We start from the raw sequence: 20761 nt of genomic DNA, 5'->3' as shown, positions 1-20761 counted from the left end.
AATTTGAAAATCTGTTGTAACGTTTATGTATTTTATTTAAGGTGTATTCGCTAAGCAAATATTTAATATTTACTGCGTGTAAACAAATTATTTCTTATATATATATATATATATATATAGAGAGAGAGAGAGAGAGAGAATGTCAAAAAGTAAAATTGTGTTAGCTTACCCTGGCTCCACTTGGCATCTTCACTGGTTCAGTCAGTTTATGTCTTATGTAATATTAAATGGTTGCATTAGGACTACAGTCAGTTGGATCCTCAGTAGACGTTGTTAGGTTTTGTTTTTTATCTTCGCATACGATAAGATTGCTGCGTGAAATGTAAGTTCTTATCGTTTTGGAACTCCATCATCATTCTGTTCTTCTATACTTTAGTTTAAAAAAAAACTGGTTTTATGGTCAAGCAACATTGTTGACAACAGTATGTTTGTTGGTGTCAAAAAAACTTTGTTTCCATTTTATCGTATTCTTTCTCGACATTCTTGGTGTCCAGTTACCAGAAAAAAAATGAAAGAGATAATGTTTAATGATTCTTTTGCTCCAAAAGAGCTTGTTCAATGATGTTGCTAATCAATAAATTACATTGATCTGGAATCTGATGGACACAGGCAAGGAATGTTGGTAATGTTAACAACGTATTTCTTCTTTCACAAAGAACAGTTCAACTTAACATGTTAACCTGCATAACGAAAGAAAGAAACAAAGATAAAAGTAATCAAAGCATCGTAATATATACTTAAGTAATATAACGAACAAACCATTATTACAAGTTGAAATAAGCTGTACTAGTTATATCCTAATCACGTGAGTTAGGGTGTGACTTAGTGTTTAACATTGCACAATGAACACTGGTGAATTAAAACGCATACTGAGTACTCGAAAGAGAGATATGACCCTTTCAAGTATTCAGTGTTTATGGCCCATTGCCGCAAAAACGAGTGTGTGCTGTAAGAATGACAGTGAAATACTAGTATTTGGCTATACAAGACCAGTTTAAAGTTGGGAGTGAACGTGGTTGACTAGCTGCCTTCCCTTAGTTTATCGGATCAAAATTAAGGAATATTAATAGTACGATCTTTATGTTTATGGGAAATTATTAAATAAAGGAACAAATATGAATGATATATTTGTGCCAAAACTTCTTAAACTTTCTGCCATCATCTCTAATTTTGGACAACTGATCAGGGAAAACTTGTCAGCCAGCAATTCGTGATAACGAGAAACCCACTTGAAGTAAACTTTGTTAACCTAAAGATGACCTAAGAAGGTCGAAACTTTGTTCTGTACCTTATTTTAACTAAAGTGCTAATACCCATACCAACCGTCTTGAGCATACATTTTCCACTTTAAGTGGGTTTTTCGTCATCACAAATGTGTGTATTTGTGTCACGTAACACTTGATGTTTGTACAGGTCCATAATCCCTTTTCCGAAACCCTTGGGACCAGTTGTGTTTTGGAATTCGAAATTTTTCGGATTTTAGAACAAATAATTTTTTAAATCATATACAGTGGTAGTTCCGACACCATATTCTTCAGTAAGATGCCGCACAGACACACCACGATCAAGCTTCTGCAACAACTCCACTTTCTGCGTTATTGATAACGTTAGATGCTTTCTTTTCCTCATAGGGGTCTCTGCAGCTCTTTTTGACATTTTCACAGTGAAATTAAACACAAAGTCATAAAATAAAAAGCAAGAAAAATATCAGCAAACAGCAGACACACATGTGACCAATAGGAGCGCTGAGACACAGTTGATGCGCCTGTCACCACGCCACGTCACACCTGAGTGACGTGGGTCAAGCGGGTGTTGTTATACTACACACTCCACGAAAACAACTGATTTTCGGAGCTTTTCGAAATTCGGAACTTCGGATATCGGATTGTGGGCCTGTACAAAAGTAAAATATTTTTATCCCACTTCTTGGAGAACCTGTGTATTTCCTGAAAACCCCTTTTCTTAAACTGCTACATTCACCACCTTCTAAGTGGTGCCCACACTGCTAATCCCATACCCGTACGTATTCTACTTGATACTGGGGAGATTCAATCATTATTGTCAGAAAGTATAGGTCTTTATGTTTGAGTTCTGTTATTGGTTAGTCTGTTATTACTCAGAGTATTGAGGGTGGCTTTGTTAATGTTCTTCAAAACCTTCTCGGCCCCGAGGTTTGAACAAAGGTAAACGTTGTTATTCCACCCTTTGAGGAACCTGGGTATTTTGCGAAAATACTTTGATGGAGATTCCCGAAAGCGGACCAGAAATTTGGAATTGATTCACATGTAAAAAAAGTAGGTAAACTAATTACCGCTCGTAACTTGGCAAAATAAATTAAACTTACATTATAGCAACAATGATCGTTAAACTTAAAATATTAGTTCAAGCATTAAATCTGAATTATGGCAGCCCTGTAAATGTGGGCCATAGGTTCGCCAGTTCTGTAGTGAAGGTGACGTAGCGTTTGTGTCGGGGTTAAGCAGTTTCGAGTGATTGAATTACAAATTATGCTTTAATTACTAAATTATTACATAAATGATTTAACAGTCATTTGATTGGGCAGGACCGTGATATAATGACAGGGAAATGAAGTTTTAATTCACCAACGTTCATCGTCATGAGTACCTGAAAAAGATATATATGAACCAAAACGTTGTCTCTTGACCTTTTCATGAACCGAGTGTCGTAGTATTGATCATGTACTGTTTGCTACTTTATCATTGTTTTTGTTTCGTGAAATGGTGCAACAACAAACGTTTCACAAAGTTGGTATTACTCTTCTTATATTTCAATCGGGTATTTTCAACTATCGTTACGAAAACATTGGGCCCGCCATGGCCAGGTGGTAAAGGCACTCGACTCGTAATCTGAGGGCTGCGGGTTCGAATCCCCGTCACACCAAACATGCTCGCCCTTTCAGCCGTGGGAGCGTTATAATGTGACGGTCAATCCCACTATTCGTTGGTAAAAGATTAGCCCAAGAGCTGGTGGTGGGTGGCGATGACTAGCTGCTTTCCCTCTAGTCTTACACTACTTATTAGCGCAGATAGCCCTCTTGTAGCTTTGCGCGAAATTCAAACCAAACGAAACAAAAGCATTGAGAAGCTAGGGTACCCCCCTCTTTTGTCCATGTTATGAACGTAATAAAATGTGGAGTTGGACGCTATGATAAATAACATAAAAATGATAACATTTACACAAGTTATTTATGACATGACATATTATTACAGTATTCATTACCTTTCAAAAACTTTTACATAGGCTTTAAGATCTCAATATTTATATACTTAAAACATGATATAGATTTGCGATGGTGAGGGTGACTTGGTAGAAAGAGGTAACCGTAGAAGTAGTGGGATTAGGGTTGCTTTAGGTTACCTGCTTTGAACACCTAGCTCTTAATGTCTGTTTTACGGGGTGCAGTTAAAAGGTCACAGGTCAAAATAAAAAGTAGGTAAAATTTAAGAAACGGCTCTTCATATTAGCCTTATGGTAGTTGTTGGAGTTTATGTAGTACTGCCAAAGTGGCAGACATTTTCTTCATTATATTCATTCAGAGACAGTTCTAGTGCACTCACTCTCTGGAATTTATAAGACGTTGGTGTGCTGTCTCTCTCTCTCTACATACTGTTTGTGTGTGTTGTTTTATAGAAAGTGTAATAAATTTTTGTTTTGGTATAAGAAATGGCTCCTACGTACGTCAAAGATACGAATGCTCAATAACACCAATAATGGTGGCGGTGGAGTTGTTGTGAACTACACTAACATGTCCCTTGTTAAAAACTATCATCCCACAAAATTTGGTTGAGATTTGCTCAGCGACCTATGAGCAATTATATAACGAACAAACAGACAGACACGTTTTTTTATGCTTTATGTATGTAGATTAGGTACTAATTGTTGCATTGCCTTTTCCTGTCTTGTAATAATTATTACAAAATAAATGTAGAACGTCACATGCTGTTGTTAATAATATTTTTGCTTTAATATTAAAATAAACCATTTACTTCTGTATAATTTTAATATTTACACCATTTATCAGTCTCGGACTTAACCATATATTTTATTGTTACTCTGTTGGCTTTAACCGAACTAAGAAATGCCATTATAGTGACAATAATTACCAAACTGTTAGCTTATGTAAAACGTAAAGTGTTCGTAAGGTAATTCTATAAAACGATATTTATATTTTACTTACAGAAATGTTGGTTGCGTTTCCTTCTTTAAGCCATAACTTAGAAGACTTAGTTTACGTTGGGGAAAGAGAGATAAATAGAACTGAATTATTTCACCCTTTTTTAATTTTTATCCCGGAAAGTGAACATTTAGAATATCCTTTCACAAATATGGCACTATAAATGAACTCTTTCTCTAATCTTGAAGATATATTGACCTCAGCCTTAGGAATCAACAACTGTACAATAATGTTTATCAATATTCTATTTAAACGTACACATGACAGAGAAAATCAATTTAGAAAAACGCAAAAAATTCGGTGGTTTTTGACCCATGAACAAACACCACTGGTATAAAAATTGACAAAGGTTAAAGATTAATTCCTCGTTCACACAAGTAGCTTAGAATACTGTACAGATTTTTTTCTAAAATTCCATAGCACAATAATCGTTCCTGAAGAGGGCGCCAACTAGACATGTTGATATTTGTTGCGAATACGAGGGCTGTTCAAAAAATACGCGGACTGTTTGAATTGCGCGGCTCCAGTTAGTTCCAGGGGAATCCGCTTGGTGTCGCTAGGTTCGCACAAATCAGCTGATTACGACGCCGTTTCCCGATTGCAGATATCTTCATTTGTGTATTAGCTACGCGGTTTTAAGTGAAGTGCGATTTTTTCGTTAGGCGGATTTCAGAATAAATGACCTGAAGGAGCAACGACTCACTGTGAAATTTTGTGTTAAACTTGGAAACTCTGCGACTGAAACTTTTGCTATGCTTAACACGGCTTGCGGTGATGTTGCTATGAAGCGTACGGCATGTTTCAAGTGGCATGAACGTTTTAAGGATGGTCGACAGTCCATTGAAGATGATGAGCGTCCTGGACGTCCTTCCACGTCAACTGACGACCCACACGTCGACAAAATCAACACCCTGGTGCGGGCAAATCGACGTCTGACTGTCAGGGAGCTTGCTGAAGAGTGTGGGATATCAGTTGGATCTTGTTACGAGATTTTGACCGAAAAATTGAAGATGCACCGCGTTGCTGCGAAATTTGTGCCTCAGAACTCGTGAGTTTTTGGCCAAACACTCGATCACTGTTCTTCCCCACCCCCTACTCACCTGACCTTGCTCCTTGAGACATTTTCTTGTTCCCCAAACTCAAAAGACCCTTGAAAGGAAGAAGATTTGAGACGATTCCCGAGATTAAGGCAAATGCGACGAAGGAGCTGGAGGACATTACAAAAGAAGCGTACCAGGACTGTTTCAACAAGTGGAAACACCGTTGGGATAAGTGTGTGCGTTGGGGAGGAGAGTACCTTGAAGGGGTCCCAGACCTGTAACTTCTAAATAAAGTACATTTTGTTTTCTGACGTCAGTCCGCGTATTTTTTGAACAGCCCTCGTACACGATAATATAGAAATACCGAAGCATCGGGGTAGCTGACGACTTTAACAAATTTCTTTCCAGGATTCGGAGTAAACAGTTTCCAACAATAATAGACAAGCAAGCACGTGGTACTGGACGTCACGCTGCTTGGCCATTTCACAGTGTTTCTGGTTGGTCAACAGCACGATTATTCTGAGATGCTATTTAAAACTCATAATCGATCTTGAGTGCTGTGGAGTAAAAAATACGTTTCAGTGGTAAGCCTTAATAACACGTTTAACGAACGTGAAGAGGACAACGAAAAACATTCTTTACAGAGGTTAGTTATCTTACATTTGGATTATATTCTTATTGATGTTGTGTTTTCACGTTGACTCGTAGCTAGTTGATTTCTTAAAAGTTTACTAGAAATGCTAATAAAGATAAAGAGACAAAAAAAAAAGTAAGAGATAGAAATTTACAGTTAATTAAGTAGCATGTACACCTTCCGGGGAGATATCTTATTCTTATAGTGATTCGTTTATTAATGAACTTGAGTGCAGATACTAGTAGGATGTGTCAAAATTGGACAAAATTTAAATTGTGTTATATTTCACTCAATTTGCATTCATATCTACCCCACACAAAATCGAATATTTGGCCATTAAGATACTTTTTTTTTAAAGTTATTTTGAAACTATAAACCAACTCTGGATGTTGAAACTGTAAGTACTTCTCTCCCTCTTTCGAGTTTCAATTAGACATCCCTATTTATGCACTTAGTAACAGCAGAATGAATATATAATACTCTTACTTCAAATAGTTTGAACAAGTCGTCTTCAGGACTAGAAAAACAAAAAACAAAACACACAAAAACATTGAACTTGTAAACAAAATTTCAGAAACTTGCATAGGAAACCGATTTTAAACTCAAATAAAAGGCTGTTTAAACATGGCTATTGCACGTGCATTTTCTTCAAAATATAAAATGAACTTTTTGTTTTTTTATTTAGAATAAAACGACATTAAATATTTTGAAAGTTGGATTTAGAAAAATAATTTTGATGCTACAGAAAATTAACATGCAGGTGTAAGAGTCGCTCTCAGTAGGCGTTCCACTTATGATTGTTTTTGCGTATCTTTTCTTCTTTATATTCATACGTAATGGAGGGACAAACCTTGGTTTCCTAAACAATATTGTTCTGCTAGTATAACGGTAGGAATATGACGAAACATATAGGGTTATAATAGTTTTATGACGTGGCTAGAAATATAGAGTTCATATTGAAAAAGCTGTTTGAGAAACTTCCCTGTATACATTTAACATACTTGTATCTTCGGGGGCCTACATTTTTTAACCGATCAAATGATCTTACTCTGGGTATGACTACATAGAACTGACAGAGAAAAAAACATACTGGTTCCGCAAGTCAACCCCGAATTATATCGGGAAAGACGAATGTGCTCTTTTTTTAACTTCGAAAATATTTATTAATACTTCATTTTTTTTAAAGACTCAAGACTTTTCTCAAACACAAGCACGTATTGTTTATTTGGAATATTTCTAATTATTTATTAACGAATTTGAAAAACAATTTAAGCAGACAAGAAGATTAATCATTTTCTTTTCTCTTAGTTTGTCCTTTTTAATTAAGAAATGTTTAGAGAGGAGTGAGCAATTCCAAAAACACTGACAGAGTATATCTTACACAGTATGTGCAAACCACATCCCAAACAATAAACAAGTTGAATGAACTAGAATAAGTTAAAGACCTGAATGAAAGTGTTAATGGTAGTTGAAAAGCAAAATATAAAATATAATTATTTGCAACAGCAGCGGTAGATAGAAAAATATATATCAGAAGTTGGCTTCTTTCAAATATTCTTAGACTATGGAACATTGAAAGAGAAGATTTTTTATGTGAAATGTTTTCAGATAAATTAATAACGAGAAAGAAGTAACCTAACATTACAGCAGTAAGCAAAAGAACAGGGTGAACCTATTCACCTAATTTGTGGGTGGAGAAAGAAAGAAAAATTGAGCTAGACGTTAATAGTAAAAACAGAAAATGCCACTTTGTTAGACAGAGAAGGTTGATTACAGATTGGAAAGACAGAAAGTAACTTAGTATGACTGTAAATGAGAGAGAGACAAACCCAGTTCTACAGAAGAAGGGTAAAACACGTAATTTGACAATCAATATCTATTAAATAACAGTAAAAATCGCTTGGTTTCGAAATAAATGTGTATTAATGGAGAGTAGAATCACTTGATTTTATTGGTAAATATTATTAAAGGAGAGTAGAGTCGTTTGGTTTGACAGTAAATGTTTGTTAGAGAGTAGAGCCCATTTGTTTCATAGTAAATGTTTATTAAAGGAGAGTAGAATCACTTGGTTTAATGGTAAATATTGAAGGAGAGTAGAGTCGCTTGGTTTGACAGTAAATGTTTATTAACGGAGAGTAAAAATCACTGGGCTTGACAGTAAATGTTTGTTAGAGAGTAGAGCCCATTGGTTTCATAGTAAATATTTATTAAAGGAGAGTAGAATCACTTGGTTTAATGGTAAATATTATTGAAGGAGAGTGGAGTCGCTTGGTTTCACAGTAAATGTTTATTAAGGAGAGCAGAGTTGCTTGGGTTGACAGTAAATGTTTAAGGAGAGTAAAAACACTTTGTTTGACAGTAAATATTAAAGTAAATTATTTTCTCTGGTTAACAAATTGTGTTAGACCTTTTGAAAGCCAGCACACAGATACCTTAATACTATTTATGAAGCTAAGCAGTAAGCCATGGTTTTATAAGGATAGGAAAACGGTAATAATGCATGAAGAAAAATTAAAGTTATATTATGACTTTTTTAAATTTTAGTTCATTTAACATTATTGATTACAATGTGTAGCATAATGTGCCCATTTTATTTATTTTCAGTCATGTTACTCTGATGAATTATTTTCACTGTTAATTTAGTGTATGAATTTTACAAGTAATCTAAATTTCTTAGGTTGACTACTTATAAAATGTTTTTGGGTTTATGGTCGAAAGTATCGATAACAGTGAAGGTTACCAACTGATAAATCAACGCATTATAATAATTATACGCTGCTCTTTAGTGGTTAAGCGATAAACGTGAGGGCTCACAAGTTAAAAATCGGATTTCAACATCCGAGTTGGGCACAACACAGTCCATCCATTGTGCTCTTTAACGCTTAAACCAAACAAACTATAGTAATAGTTACAGTTTTTATTTCGTGAAAAATGCGTATACATAGTAAGACGTGTATATAAATGAGCTGCATCCTTTACTGGTTTAATGTTTAATTCTCGTTTTTGTTAGCAACTTGCTTTGATTAGAATGTAGTGTTTCGTAGCTAAATCAAATTGGATTATGGTAGTATTTAATTTCTTGAATACATATTTAACTAATGCTTTAAGTGAGCCAATCACTGTTTGAATTTTGTTTTCTTTTTGTGAATACTTGGGTGCTGCATAGTTAATGTTGTGCTCACGATATTTCATTGGTCTGCAAGTACATTGTTCTTGGATGATCTACACTTATCCTCAAAAGGTTTGAGTGATTCGCGAATGTGATTTTCTTGGATGTTTTACGCTTCTATCTCCTCAGGATATTTCAGTGATCTGTATTCGTTCTTAGATGTTCTGTACTTCACTTATTTTGTCTTTTACTTTGATTGCTCTGCACTTCATCTTACTTCTCTTTCTTTTCTTGTTTTATATTATGTCTAATCGTTTTCTATTCAGTTTATGATCTGCATAGTTTTTATTATGTCGCTTCTTTCTCTACCCACGCATTGCCTTATTTTTGTAAGCGTTTCTTCTGTTGTTAAAACTATACATTTACTTGTACGTCGTGACTTATCCTAAACAACGTCAGGTACTACAAAATATTTTTGTTCTAAAAGAATTGATATTTTGATTAACGTTATTCTTCTTTGCAATAAACGTAAGTAACGTTTGAAGACTTCAGCAAATATTTTTCTGTTTTCCAATTCTTTTGTCAATAAGAATCGCAGATAATTATATTATATAAGTATGTGAAGTACCACTCCCGTGGAAGGGACTTATGATCAGCGAAAATATTATGAAAAGTTGCATCCATTCATGCAATTGTAAAAAAACGCAAAACAAAATGCAAAATGTATAACGGGAAAATTGTAATCATCTCTTCATAGACCCAATGAACCTCCATACAAAAGTTTGTGAGGATCCATATAAATTAGTGCTTAAAAAAATGCAAAAACGCCTACAAATACTGCAAAATGTAAAACTGAAAAGTTGTGTATATCTCCCCATGGACCTAATGAACTTCAGTTTTGGTGAAGACCCATACCCTGAGAAGTAGTTACATAGACACACAGGAGACAGTGCTATTATATTCATTTCAATAATAATTATATATCGCGTTATTTATTATCTATATAAAGTGACTTAGAAAAACACACCCTTATCTAAAATAATTATTTTTTGAAATTTATGTCAGAAATGAATGTATCTTAACTTATTTGTTCTAGAAGAACAAAATTTCACCAGCGCCACACTGAGGAACACAAGCACTGTCTACGAAAGTTTGGGATACTGTTTCAAAACCTCGTTTTATTATATTTCTAAATCGCTTTATTCGTAACTTAATACAGCTCTTAATAATCTTTCAATGTTTCTAGATTAGTGATTTGGATGAAATGTATGTCTATGTGTAGGATGTTGCATGAAGCAATCAACATCGTGCAGAACAGATGGCGCTGGCAGAAGTTTCATTTAGACCTGAGCTAGACATACGGACTGAGAATCATGAGAAATATACTGAACCTTCTGTAACAGTTTTTGAAATATTCTGTATCATTTCTAGCTTTCACGGATAAATCTTGTGATATTTCGATGCTTCTCCAGTTGGATTTAGTTGCCCTAAAACAATCAGTTTTAAGATTTAATCCTATAATAATAATAATACTTTGTAACAAATATTGTACGTTAAAATATTCCATCCCGTTAACACAAGTCTAACTTGAAAACATGACCTAAATTAAAAAGTAAATAAATGTATATATACAGTCACAAATAATTAGTGACGGATTTAAGGCTGTTTGGACCCCACATCCCATGTAATTTTTACATAGAATAATATTATCAATGAGCCCTGGAGCTGAGCTCCGTCCAACCCCTACCTAAATACACCACTGCAAATAATTATACAGCAAATGAAATATTATGTTTTATTTAATTAATGTTTCACCGTTTTCCGTCAGAAAAAGATCGTTTGGACTTAAAGTTTTTAAAAGATTATGGAAATAAAATTCAATCATGTATGTTAAATAAAGAAAAAAATGTTTGGTCATTTTTTTCCTTGTTAATTTTTGTTTGAAGGGCTATAGTAATAAAAGAACACGATATCGCGTGTGGTAGATAAATAAATGGAATAAACCTATCGGCCCTGTGGTAAAGGTACTCGACTCGTAATTCGAGGGTCGCGAGTTCGAGTTCCCGTTGCACCAAACATGCTCGACCTTTCAGCCGTGGGGGGCATTATAACGTGACGGTCAATCCAACTATTCGTTGGTAAAAGAGTAACTCAAGAGTTTGCATTGGGTATTGATGACAGCTGCCTTCCCTCTGGTCTTACACTGCTAAATTAGTGAAACCTAGCGCAGATAGCCCTCGTATAGCTTTGCACGAATTTCAAAAGCAAACAAACAACTCTGTCAGAAGATTTGGGATTAGAGAACTAGTTGTGCAGAGTTCTTCAGTCTCACAATATCGTCAGGATCGAAATATAATTAAGTATTCCGTGTGAAAGTACCTATTTATCTTATTAAACTGTATAGAAGTTAACTTTTTCTTAATCTGTTCAATATACAGTATAACAATATTCATTACACGTTTCTTAAACCTTAAAGGACGTCTTCAATGTTTCACTGTGCTATTAATAGTTCCTTGTAGTTTATTTTGGTAAATTATTTTTCGTATGTTCCGTGTTTATAAAATATTAATTTCACAAGACATATGATGAAAATGAGGCTAAACGGTATAATAGAACGTTAATTATTTTACCATACAACAGTGTTTTTATGATATATGGCGTTTAATCCTATTTAGCTTTAATTAAAACATTTATTTAAAATTACGAGGCATTCCTGTCATGTTTTAGTATTCAAAAATAATCATTCCAGCAATGTAAGATGCTCTTGTTGTTTCTTAATGTTAGGTGTCAAACTTCGTATCGGAAGATCTAATATTCCAGCTTGAGATGTCACAGAAGTGTTTAACGCTTTTTAGCTCTGGATGAGTTATGAAAGTGACGCTCAATTCGTTTATTTGATTCAAATGCCTTTATGGTGGCGTGTACCGCTGAATTGTTGTCTTCTCTCCGGTCAATAATAGATCAAAAACTAGCGATATTTGTACCTTAACCCTGGTTTGGTTTTGAATTTAGTGCAAATCTACACGAGGGCTGTTTGCGCTATCTCCCCCTAATTTAGCAGTAAAAGATTACAGGAAAGACAGCTAGCCATTATCACCCACCGCAAACTCTTCGGATGCTCCTTTACCAACAAATTGTGGCATTTATTGTGACATTATAACGCCCTCACGGATAAGAGGGTGAGCATGTCTGGTGAGTTGAATGCTCTAATTGCTTCGCCATTGCAAGCTCCGTTTTCTCTGAGCTTGTGCTAGCGAAAACAAAGCCAATGTTAAGCTGAGTTGATAAGTACGTTTGTGCTAAAATAAATAATAGCCAAAGATGTTTAACACAGTAAGTTCAATGTATAAACTTGTGTTTGCTAAGACAAAGCCAATGATGTTTAACATATTGAAATCAGAATATTATTATAACACTACATTTTGTTTTACTATGGCCAAACAATAAATTAATTAGGGTAAAAGTATTGTTTACTGTTTACTTGATCAAACAGTAAACTATGTAACTTTCAGTGCTCGGTTTTTGAATCACGTAATACACTTTCATATCTTTAGGATATATTTTGTATATTTTTGTTCGAAGAGAAGAAAGGCACAATATACTCATTTTAACTGTCTGTAACAACTATTTAATTCAAATTCAAATTTAAATATATTTGCTTTATTGTTTTTTATACATTTGAAACAATACGAGAACGCTCAAGTGACTCAGGTTCCAACGATGTGGCATGTTTAACAGGATTTACACAGTATTTTGTAGAACTGAATTCAAACAATAAAATAGCCTTGGTCAAAACAATACACCGTGCATACCTATAGTGAAACACTAAAAGTATTAGGATTCAACTGGGTTCAAACAGTAAAATAACCATGGTCAAAACAATACACCGTGCACTACTTTTGTGAAATAGTAAAATTATTAGGTTTCAACTGGGTTCAAACAGTAAAATAACCATGGTCAAAACAATACACCGTGCACTACTTTTGTGAAACAGTAAAATTATTAGGTTTCAACTGGGTTCAAACAGTAAAATAACCATGGTCAAAACAATACGCCGTGTGCAACTACAGTGAAATACTGAAAGTATTAGGATTCAACTGGGTTCAAACAGTAAAATAACCATAGTCAAACAATATGCCGTGATCTGTATTCGTTCTTAGATGTTCTGTGCTTCACTTATTTTTTTATTTTGCTTTTATTGCTCTGCACTTTATCTTACTTCTCTTTCCTTTTCTTGTTTTATATTATGTCTAATCGTTTTCTATTCAGTTTATGATCTGCATAGTTTTTATTATGTCGCTTCTTTCTCTACCCACGCATTGCCTTATTTTTGTAAGCGTTTCTTCTGTTGTTAAAACTATACATTTACTTGTACGTCGTGACTTATCCTAAACAACGTCAGGTACTACAAAATATTTTTGTTCTAAAAGAATTGATATTTTGATTAACGTTATTCTTCTTTGCAATAAACGTAAGTAACGTTTGAAGACTTCAGCAAATATTTTTCTGTTTTCCAATTCTTTTGTCAATAAGAATCGCAGATAATTATATTATATAAGTATGTGAAGTACCACTCCCGTGGACGGAACTTATGACCAGCGAAAATAATGTGAAAAGTTGCATCCATTCATGGAATCGTAAAAAAACGCAAAACAAAATGCAAAATGTATAACGGGAAAATTGTAATCATCTCTTCATAGACCCAATGAACCTCCATACAAAAGTTTGTGAGGATCCATATAAATTAGTGCTTAAAAAAATGCAAAAACGCCTACAAATACTGCAAAATGTAAAACTGAAAAGTTGTGTATATCTCCCCATAGACCTAATGAACTTCAGTTTTTGTGAAGACCCATACCCTGAGAAGTACCGAAGTTCCAACGATATGGCATGTTTAACAGGATTTACACAGTATTTTGTAGAACTGAATTCAAGCAATAAAATAGCCATGGTCAATACAATACACCGTGCACAACTATAGTGAAACACTAAAAGTATTAGGTTTCAACTGGGTTCAAGCAGTAAAATAACCATGGTCAAAACAATACGCCGTGCGCAAATATGGTGAAACACTAAAATTATTAGGATTCAACTGGGTTCAAACAGTAAAATAACCATGATCAAAACAATACGCCGTGCGCTAATATAGTGAAACACTAAAATTATTCGGTTTCAACTGGGTTCAAACAGTAAAATAACAATGGTCAAAACAATACGCCGTGCGCAAATATAGTGAAACACTAAAATTATTAGGTTTCAATTGGGTTCAAACAGTAAAATAACCATGGTTAAAACAATACGCCGTGCGCAACTACAGTGAAACACTGAAAGTATTAGGATTCAACTGGGTTCAAACAGTAAAATAACCATAGTCAAACAATATGCCGTGTTCAACAGTAATAAAATAATTAGTTTTCAACAAAAATGTGTGTTTAACACTGGCCAAGTAGTAAAATAATTGTTAGAACCTTACCTTTTGTTTAACTTGGATCAAACAATAAAATAATTGCCAGAACATTACCTTTTGTTTTGCTGGGGTCAGACAGTAAATTAATTAGGGTAAAAATACTGTTTCTTGCTTACTTGGGGATCAATCAGTAAACTACGTAACGTTCAACTGGGGTCAGACAGGTTGTTTCTCAGTGAGTCAGTGGTCAGTTTATAGCAGGGGTGTGCAACAGGCGGCCCGCCAAGCCATTTAGTGTGGCCCTAGTTGTTGTAATCTAACCATGTGGCCTGATCTGTAATCCAACGCAAATGGAATATTTTTAAAAGCATCGATCCTACGGGATTCCCAGGCTTCGACTCGACAAACTTCTAAAATTATCTTTGCTAGAGAGGAGCAGGCCGAATTCGATTGGTCGGCCTCCTTAGGGCATGAATAGGTGACGTGCACTAGCACTATTGTCTACGACTCAACGTCATGTCCTGAACCTCGCCTTCGCCTGCTGGCGACAATTTTCCCTAACCTCTGCTGTCCGTCATTCATTATTGGTGAAAATTTTATTACCTTTTACAGTTACTACAAGAGATTGAAGGTAAATTGATTATTATTTAGCATATTGTTGTGACTTTACTGAATTTATTAAAATTTTTGCTTTCAGATGCATCTGATTCTATGTACAGTGTGACCTCGTTATTCGCGGGGTTACGTTCTTTACCCTCCCGCGAATAGCGAAAACCGCGAATATTGGATGCAGTTTTAAAACGTATATGTATGCGATTATATACTATATGAAATGCTTCCCAAACACTAATGATACTTATACTCATTGATGCAGTAATAATGTAGCAATATTGCATACTGTTATGTATTTCACTAACTTGTACCGTGCGTTACCGGGCTGTGCTTTGCCGTTTGCGTTGTTGGGGAAGCTGAGGCAGTCAGCCAATAGCAGTCCAATCTTGTTTGGTGAAGACGACAATTGATAAAACGGCTTGATTGAGTAAATACAACAGAAATCTCCTCGAAAAGCCCTTTCAGTCTCTGTGACCTACAAAACGCAGTTCGCGCATAACCCGCGAATATGCGGGGCCGCGAATGGCGAACCGCGAATAGGCGAGGTCACACTGTATTTTGCTATTCTCAATTAATTTAAGTACCGGAAGGCTATGATCGGATGCCAATTTAGAAACATGTGTTTCTGTCCATAAGAGGTTCCATGTGTAAATAAATTCTATGTTTTTTTCTACTTTGCTATTTTCGTGAGAATAATTTTTGTTTTGATTTCAGGGCTAGTAAAATGTCAGCAGTTAAGAAACGAAAATTGATGATGAGGGAAGGTTATTCAACAGTGAATGGTGCACAAAATATCTTGTTGTCCCACATAATCAAGGTGTTGTCTGCCTCGTCTGTCAAACTACAATTGCAGTCATGAAAGAGTACAATATTAAGCGACATTACGCAACTAAGCACTCCTCCCAGTTTGATGAAATTGTTGGTCAGGCACGAAAGGACAAAATTGAACATTTAAAAACATCCATTGAAAAGCAACAAGGTGTTTTACCACTTTCAAGAAAAATTCAGAACTGGTGACAAAACTGAGTTTTAAGCTTTGTGAATGTATGGCAGAAAAGGGAAAGCCTTTCAGTGATGGAGAATTTATTAAAATTGTTTAACAATATTCACAGAATATGCATGTCCAGAGAAAAATATTTGGTGGAGCAAACTAGCCTTTCCCGCTTTACTGTCTCACGCAGGACAAAAGATCTTTCAGAGGACATCAAAGAAACTTTGAAAGAGAGATTGAATTCGTGTGAAGCTTTCAGTCTGGCTTTGATGAAAGCACTGATATCAATGACACATCCCAACTTGTCATTTTCATCAGCTGTTACTGCAGGCTTTGATGTTTTCGAAGAGTTTTTAGATATGGCAAGCCTTTCCTCCACAACCACAGGACAGGATATTTGTGAACAAGTGCTTAAGGTTGTAGAAAAGTTTGAGCTGAATCCTTATAAATTATGTGGTGTTACAACAGATGGTGCTCCTTCCATGACAGGTAGGACAAATTGATTCACCAAGAAATTTCTAACTGCAATTGGAGCACAAGACGTAGTTGTAAGTCATTGCATTATTCACCAAGAGAGCTTGTGCACCAAAGTTCTGGATTTTGCAGAAGTCATGAAAAATGTCGTCCAATGCGTAAATTATATTCGAACACGAGGATTAAATCATCGACAATTTAAAACTTTTTAGATGAGCTGGACAGTGAGTATTCAGATGTTTTGTACTTCTCTGCTGTACGTTGGCTTAGTAGAGCTGCTACTTTGAAGAGATTCTGGAATCTGCGAGAGGAGATTAAGTTCTTCATGGAGAGCAAACGTCAGAATGTGGACTTCTTGAGCAATGAGAACTGGCTGAATGACTTAGCATTCCTCACAGACATTACACAGCATCTGTCTGATTTAAACTTAAAACTACAAGGGAAAAGTCAACTTGTGAATAAGTTGTTTGAGCATATCTGTGCTTTTGAGAAGAAATTGGAACTTTTCCAGGTTCAGTTGAGAAGAGCCATATTGACCCATTTTACATGTCTTGCAACCAGGAAACTGGAATTTCCTAATCTGGATTGCACCAAATATGGAACCAGTGTACAAAAGCTGCGTGATGAGTTTGCAAACAGATTTCCAGATTTCAGACAAACTGAAATTATATTGAAATTGTTCGCTCAACCTTTGATTTGGCAGTGGAAGACAGTCCTGATGATTGCCAAATGGAACTCATTGAACTGCAGGCTGACATGGACACTAAAAGGAAATTCTCTGAAAACAGTTTGCTAGACTTTTACAAACTCTGTGTACGTGAAAAGTTTCCCAATTTGTCCCGTCATGCACAAAGAATTGCCTCCCTTTTTGGTAGCACCTACTGCTGTGAGCAATTTTTCTCCAAAATGAAGCTCATCAAAACCAAATGTAGAAGTCAGCTGACTGATGAACATTTGACCAGTCAGTTAAGAGTGGCAACCACTTCTGTCAAAGCTGATATTGACAAGCTCTGCAAGGACTCTAAATTTCAAGTGTCGCACTAAAATGATCACTCATGCAAAAATATAAAATATTATTGCTTGCATTTTGAGAATTTTTTAAATTTATTGTGCATGTACACGAATAAGCTTGTTTTTTAAGTGGCCCCGCTTGATTGATGAAGTTGGTTATATGGCCCACCGACGAAAAATGTTGCACACCCCTGGTTTATGGGATAACAGTTATAACACATTTAGTTCGATACCCCATGTTTTACAGAGCCAATGACGTTTGTCTTGCAATCAGTAGGTTGTGGGACGGGAACCTGTTACTTAACAAGCTCTCTGTTTCAACCGTGTAGCGTTATAATATTACGGTCAATCGTACTGTTTATTTGTTGGAGAAAAGTATCTCAAGAGGTGATGTTTGGTGGTCTTGACTAGCTTCACTCCTTTTAGTCTAACTCGTATGACGAACATATAAATATAAACGAAGGCGGGTGGGTGGGTGTTGGTAATTCGATATTAGGTGGGGGCTAAATATAAATAGAAATTACTATGCGGCATTAATTTGGGGTGGCAAAGATGTTTTATTGGAGCATCTTCCCCCAGGTTATGCCGACCTTCTTTCTTGTAGCGGTGTGTTTTATATTTTATCATTGGTTTGTTTAATTAACAGCGTTTGGATCTGCGACTACTCGTATTGATTTCTGACGTGTTCCGTTTGCACACCATAATCACAATATAATTTTTTCAAATGTTTTTCGTAATCTCTACTAGTGTAATCATTATTTACTATAGTCCATCATGTCTTTTTTTTTTGAAAAGCTACAAGTAGGCTATCATTCTAATTTGAGTATCTTGGAAATGTTGCTTTTGTTAATGACAGATATTATGATTACATTTCGACACTTAAATCGACGTAGAGAGATGCCTCAAACAGCAGACAACATTTATATCCAATACAAATTCCTAATTTTAATAACCTGAAACCTGTTCTTAAGCTTTGGTCGCTATCATGTTAATAATTGACACGCTGTTCACATTTCATTTGCCAAGGAATTTCTTAGGGACAAACGAACTTCTGGAAAAAAAAAGACAATTACGTTGCTATAGTCCCATAATTAAACCGAATTATTTTGGTTACCAAGAATAAATTGCTCATTGCAGTTCAGATATTCCTAGACTTAAAACGTCAGCTTAATTAAAGTTGATTTCTTTCTTTATGGAATGTATTGAGCGTGTTTACGAAAGGAAAGTTTTGTCGCAACTCTTAAACCTTTCCCTTCGAAGAAATATTATACACTGTACCTAATACGTCACTTGCATGTTAAACGTCACAGTCGAAAACCGTCCACACAAAGTGATTCATGTTGAAATGATTAAATAAAATATATGTGAACCAATACAGGAACTTAAGTAAGATGAATAGATAACAAATCATTAAACAAAATATAACTTGATTTTGTTGTTGTGAGTACAAGATACCTTTTGAAATACGCAGTATAAAGATAAATCAATGTATTGATATATATTGTATTGAATTACGGACTGTTACTTGAACAGAAAAGTGTATCATGCGAGTAAATCGGCAAATAACGATTTATAGACATAATGATGTGGGTTATTTTTATGAGAAACATGCACAGAAATAAATTATTGTGCTTATAAATCCTTGTTTGTCATCTTATTAACTCTTTGAGTCTTTATTTATTTGCACTGCGTAACCATTTTATATTATGTTTAGTTCTAAAGTTGTGGGTCTAAAAAACACACAAAATGTGAACGTTTTTGACGAAGTTTCATATTTTTTCAATTTGAAGTTTTCGAGGTTTATTTGTGTAGATATACACAAGACAGAAAATTAACGAATCTTTTGTACTCTGTATAACTAGTTTGAAACTGATGTCCTTATGATATCTAAAGTGGTATAACATATCTATTTTAACGAAATGTCCGTTATTCTTTGCTTTGTTTCATTTTCTCAATTTAAGCGACGTATACATAGATATACACCGTTGACAATGGGTATAAGGAATTTTGCGCAAACTCGACATGGTATCTGATATATTGATCGTCTATACATATATTTTGAGGTAAAAATTAAAGAATGAAACTTGTATGTTAACATATTTTGTTGTGTGAAGTATTCTATTTTGTAATGTTGATTCTACTATCTGTGTGAAATGTTATGTCATTATTTTACCAATGTTGAAGAGCTATTGATTTAATTTTAAACACTACTTTACTTGAAGTTTAGTTTGTTTGGAGTTGAGTACAAAGCTACACAATGGACTATCTGTGCTCTGCACACCACTGTTATCGGTCCCCCGCTGGTACAGCGGTAAGTCTACGGGTTTACAACGCTAAATTCAGGGTTCGATTTCCCTCGGTGGACTCAACATATAGACTAATTGTGGCTTTGTTATAAGAAAAACATACCCTCTGTCATCAAAACCCAGTTTTTAGTACTGTAAGAGCGCGGACATACCGCCATACTATTGGGAAGCCTTGTTTAAAGTGCAGAGTATTTTTGCATGATTTTCATAATCTTTCATGTATGTTAACTAATACAAAATGAGGCATACCTATCTCTTGCGGTTTCACAAAGTGAAAACTAAGTTCCTGACATATAAACTAGAGACATTCCTGTCTCTAGCAGTTCTGGTTGAATTGCCTTTTTTTCTTCATTACATTGTCTTTTCTTTCCCTATTTTATGAATAAAAAGTCTTAAGATCAATTATATTGGTTTGGTTTATTTTGAATTTCGCGCAAAGCTTCACGAGGCCTACCTGCGTTAGCCGTCCCTAATTTAGTAGTGTAAGACAAGAGGGAAAGCAGCTAGTCGTCACCACTCGCCGCAAACTCTTCGGCTACTCTTTTACCAACGAACAGTGGTATTGACCGTCACATTATAACGACTCCACGGCTGAAAGGGCGAGCATGTCTGGTGTAACGGGGATTCGAACCCTCGACCCTCACTCAGATTACGAGACGAGCTCCTTAACCAGGTACGCCAGTCTTGAGTTGTGATAAGCATTAGTTTAAAAAAACTAAAATATTAAATTATATTTGTATTAAGTATTTATGACAAAACTATGGATTAGAACACTGCTCCAAAATTCCTCTATCACAGGATCAAAATTTTTTTAGGTACAGGTTTTCAAATCATTACTCATTTTATTTAAAAGTAACGTACAATGGGACCAAATTTGACACAGTACTGAGTGGAAACGAATGGCACTAGTTTATTGAATTAAACGTTCGTGTATTTTGATTTCTGTATGTATGCAGTTAGAAACAATCTCTACCAATATATT

The sequence above is a fragment of the Tachypleus tridentatus genome, chromosome 12 (assembly GCF_004210375.1).
Source record: "Tachypleus tridentatus isolate NWPU-2018 chromosome 12, ASM421037v1, whole genome shotgun sequence".
NCBI lineage: Eukaryota > Metazoa > Arthropoda > Merostomata > Xiphosura > Limulidae > Tachypleus > Tachypleus tridentatus.
This window is presented reverse-complemented; position numbering follows the sequence as displayed.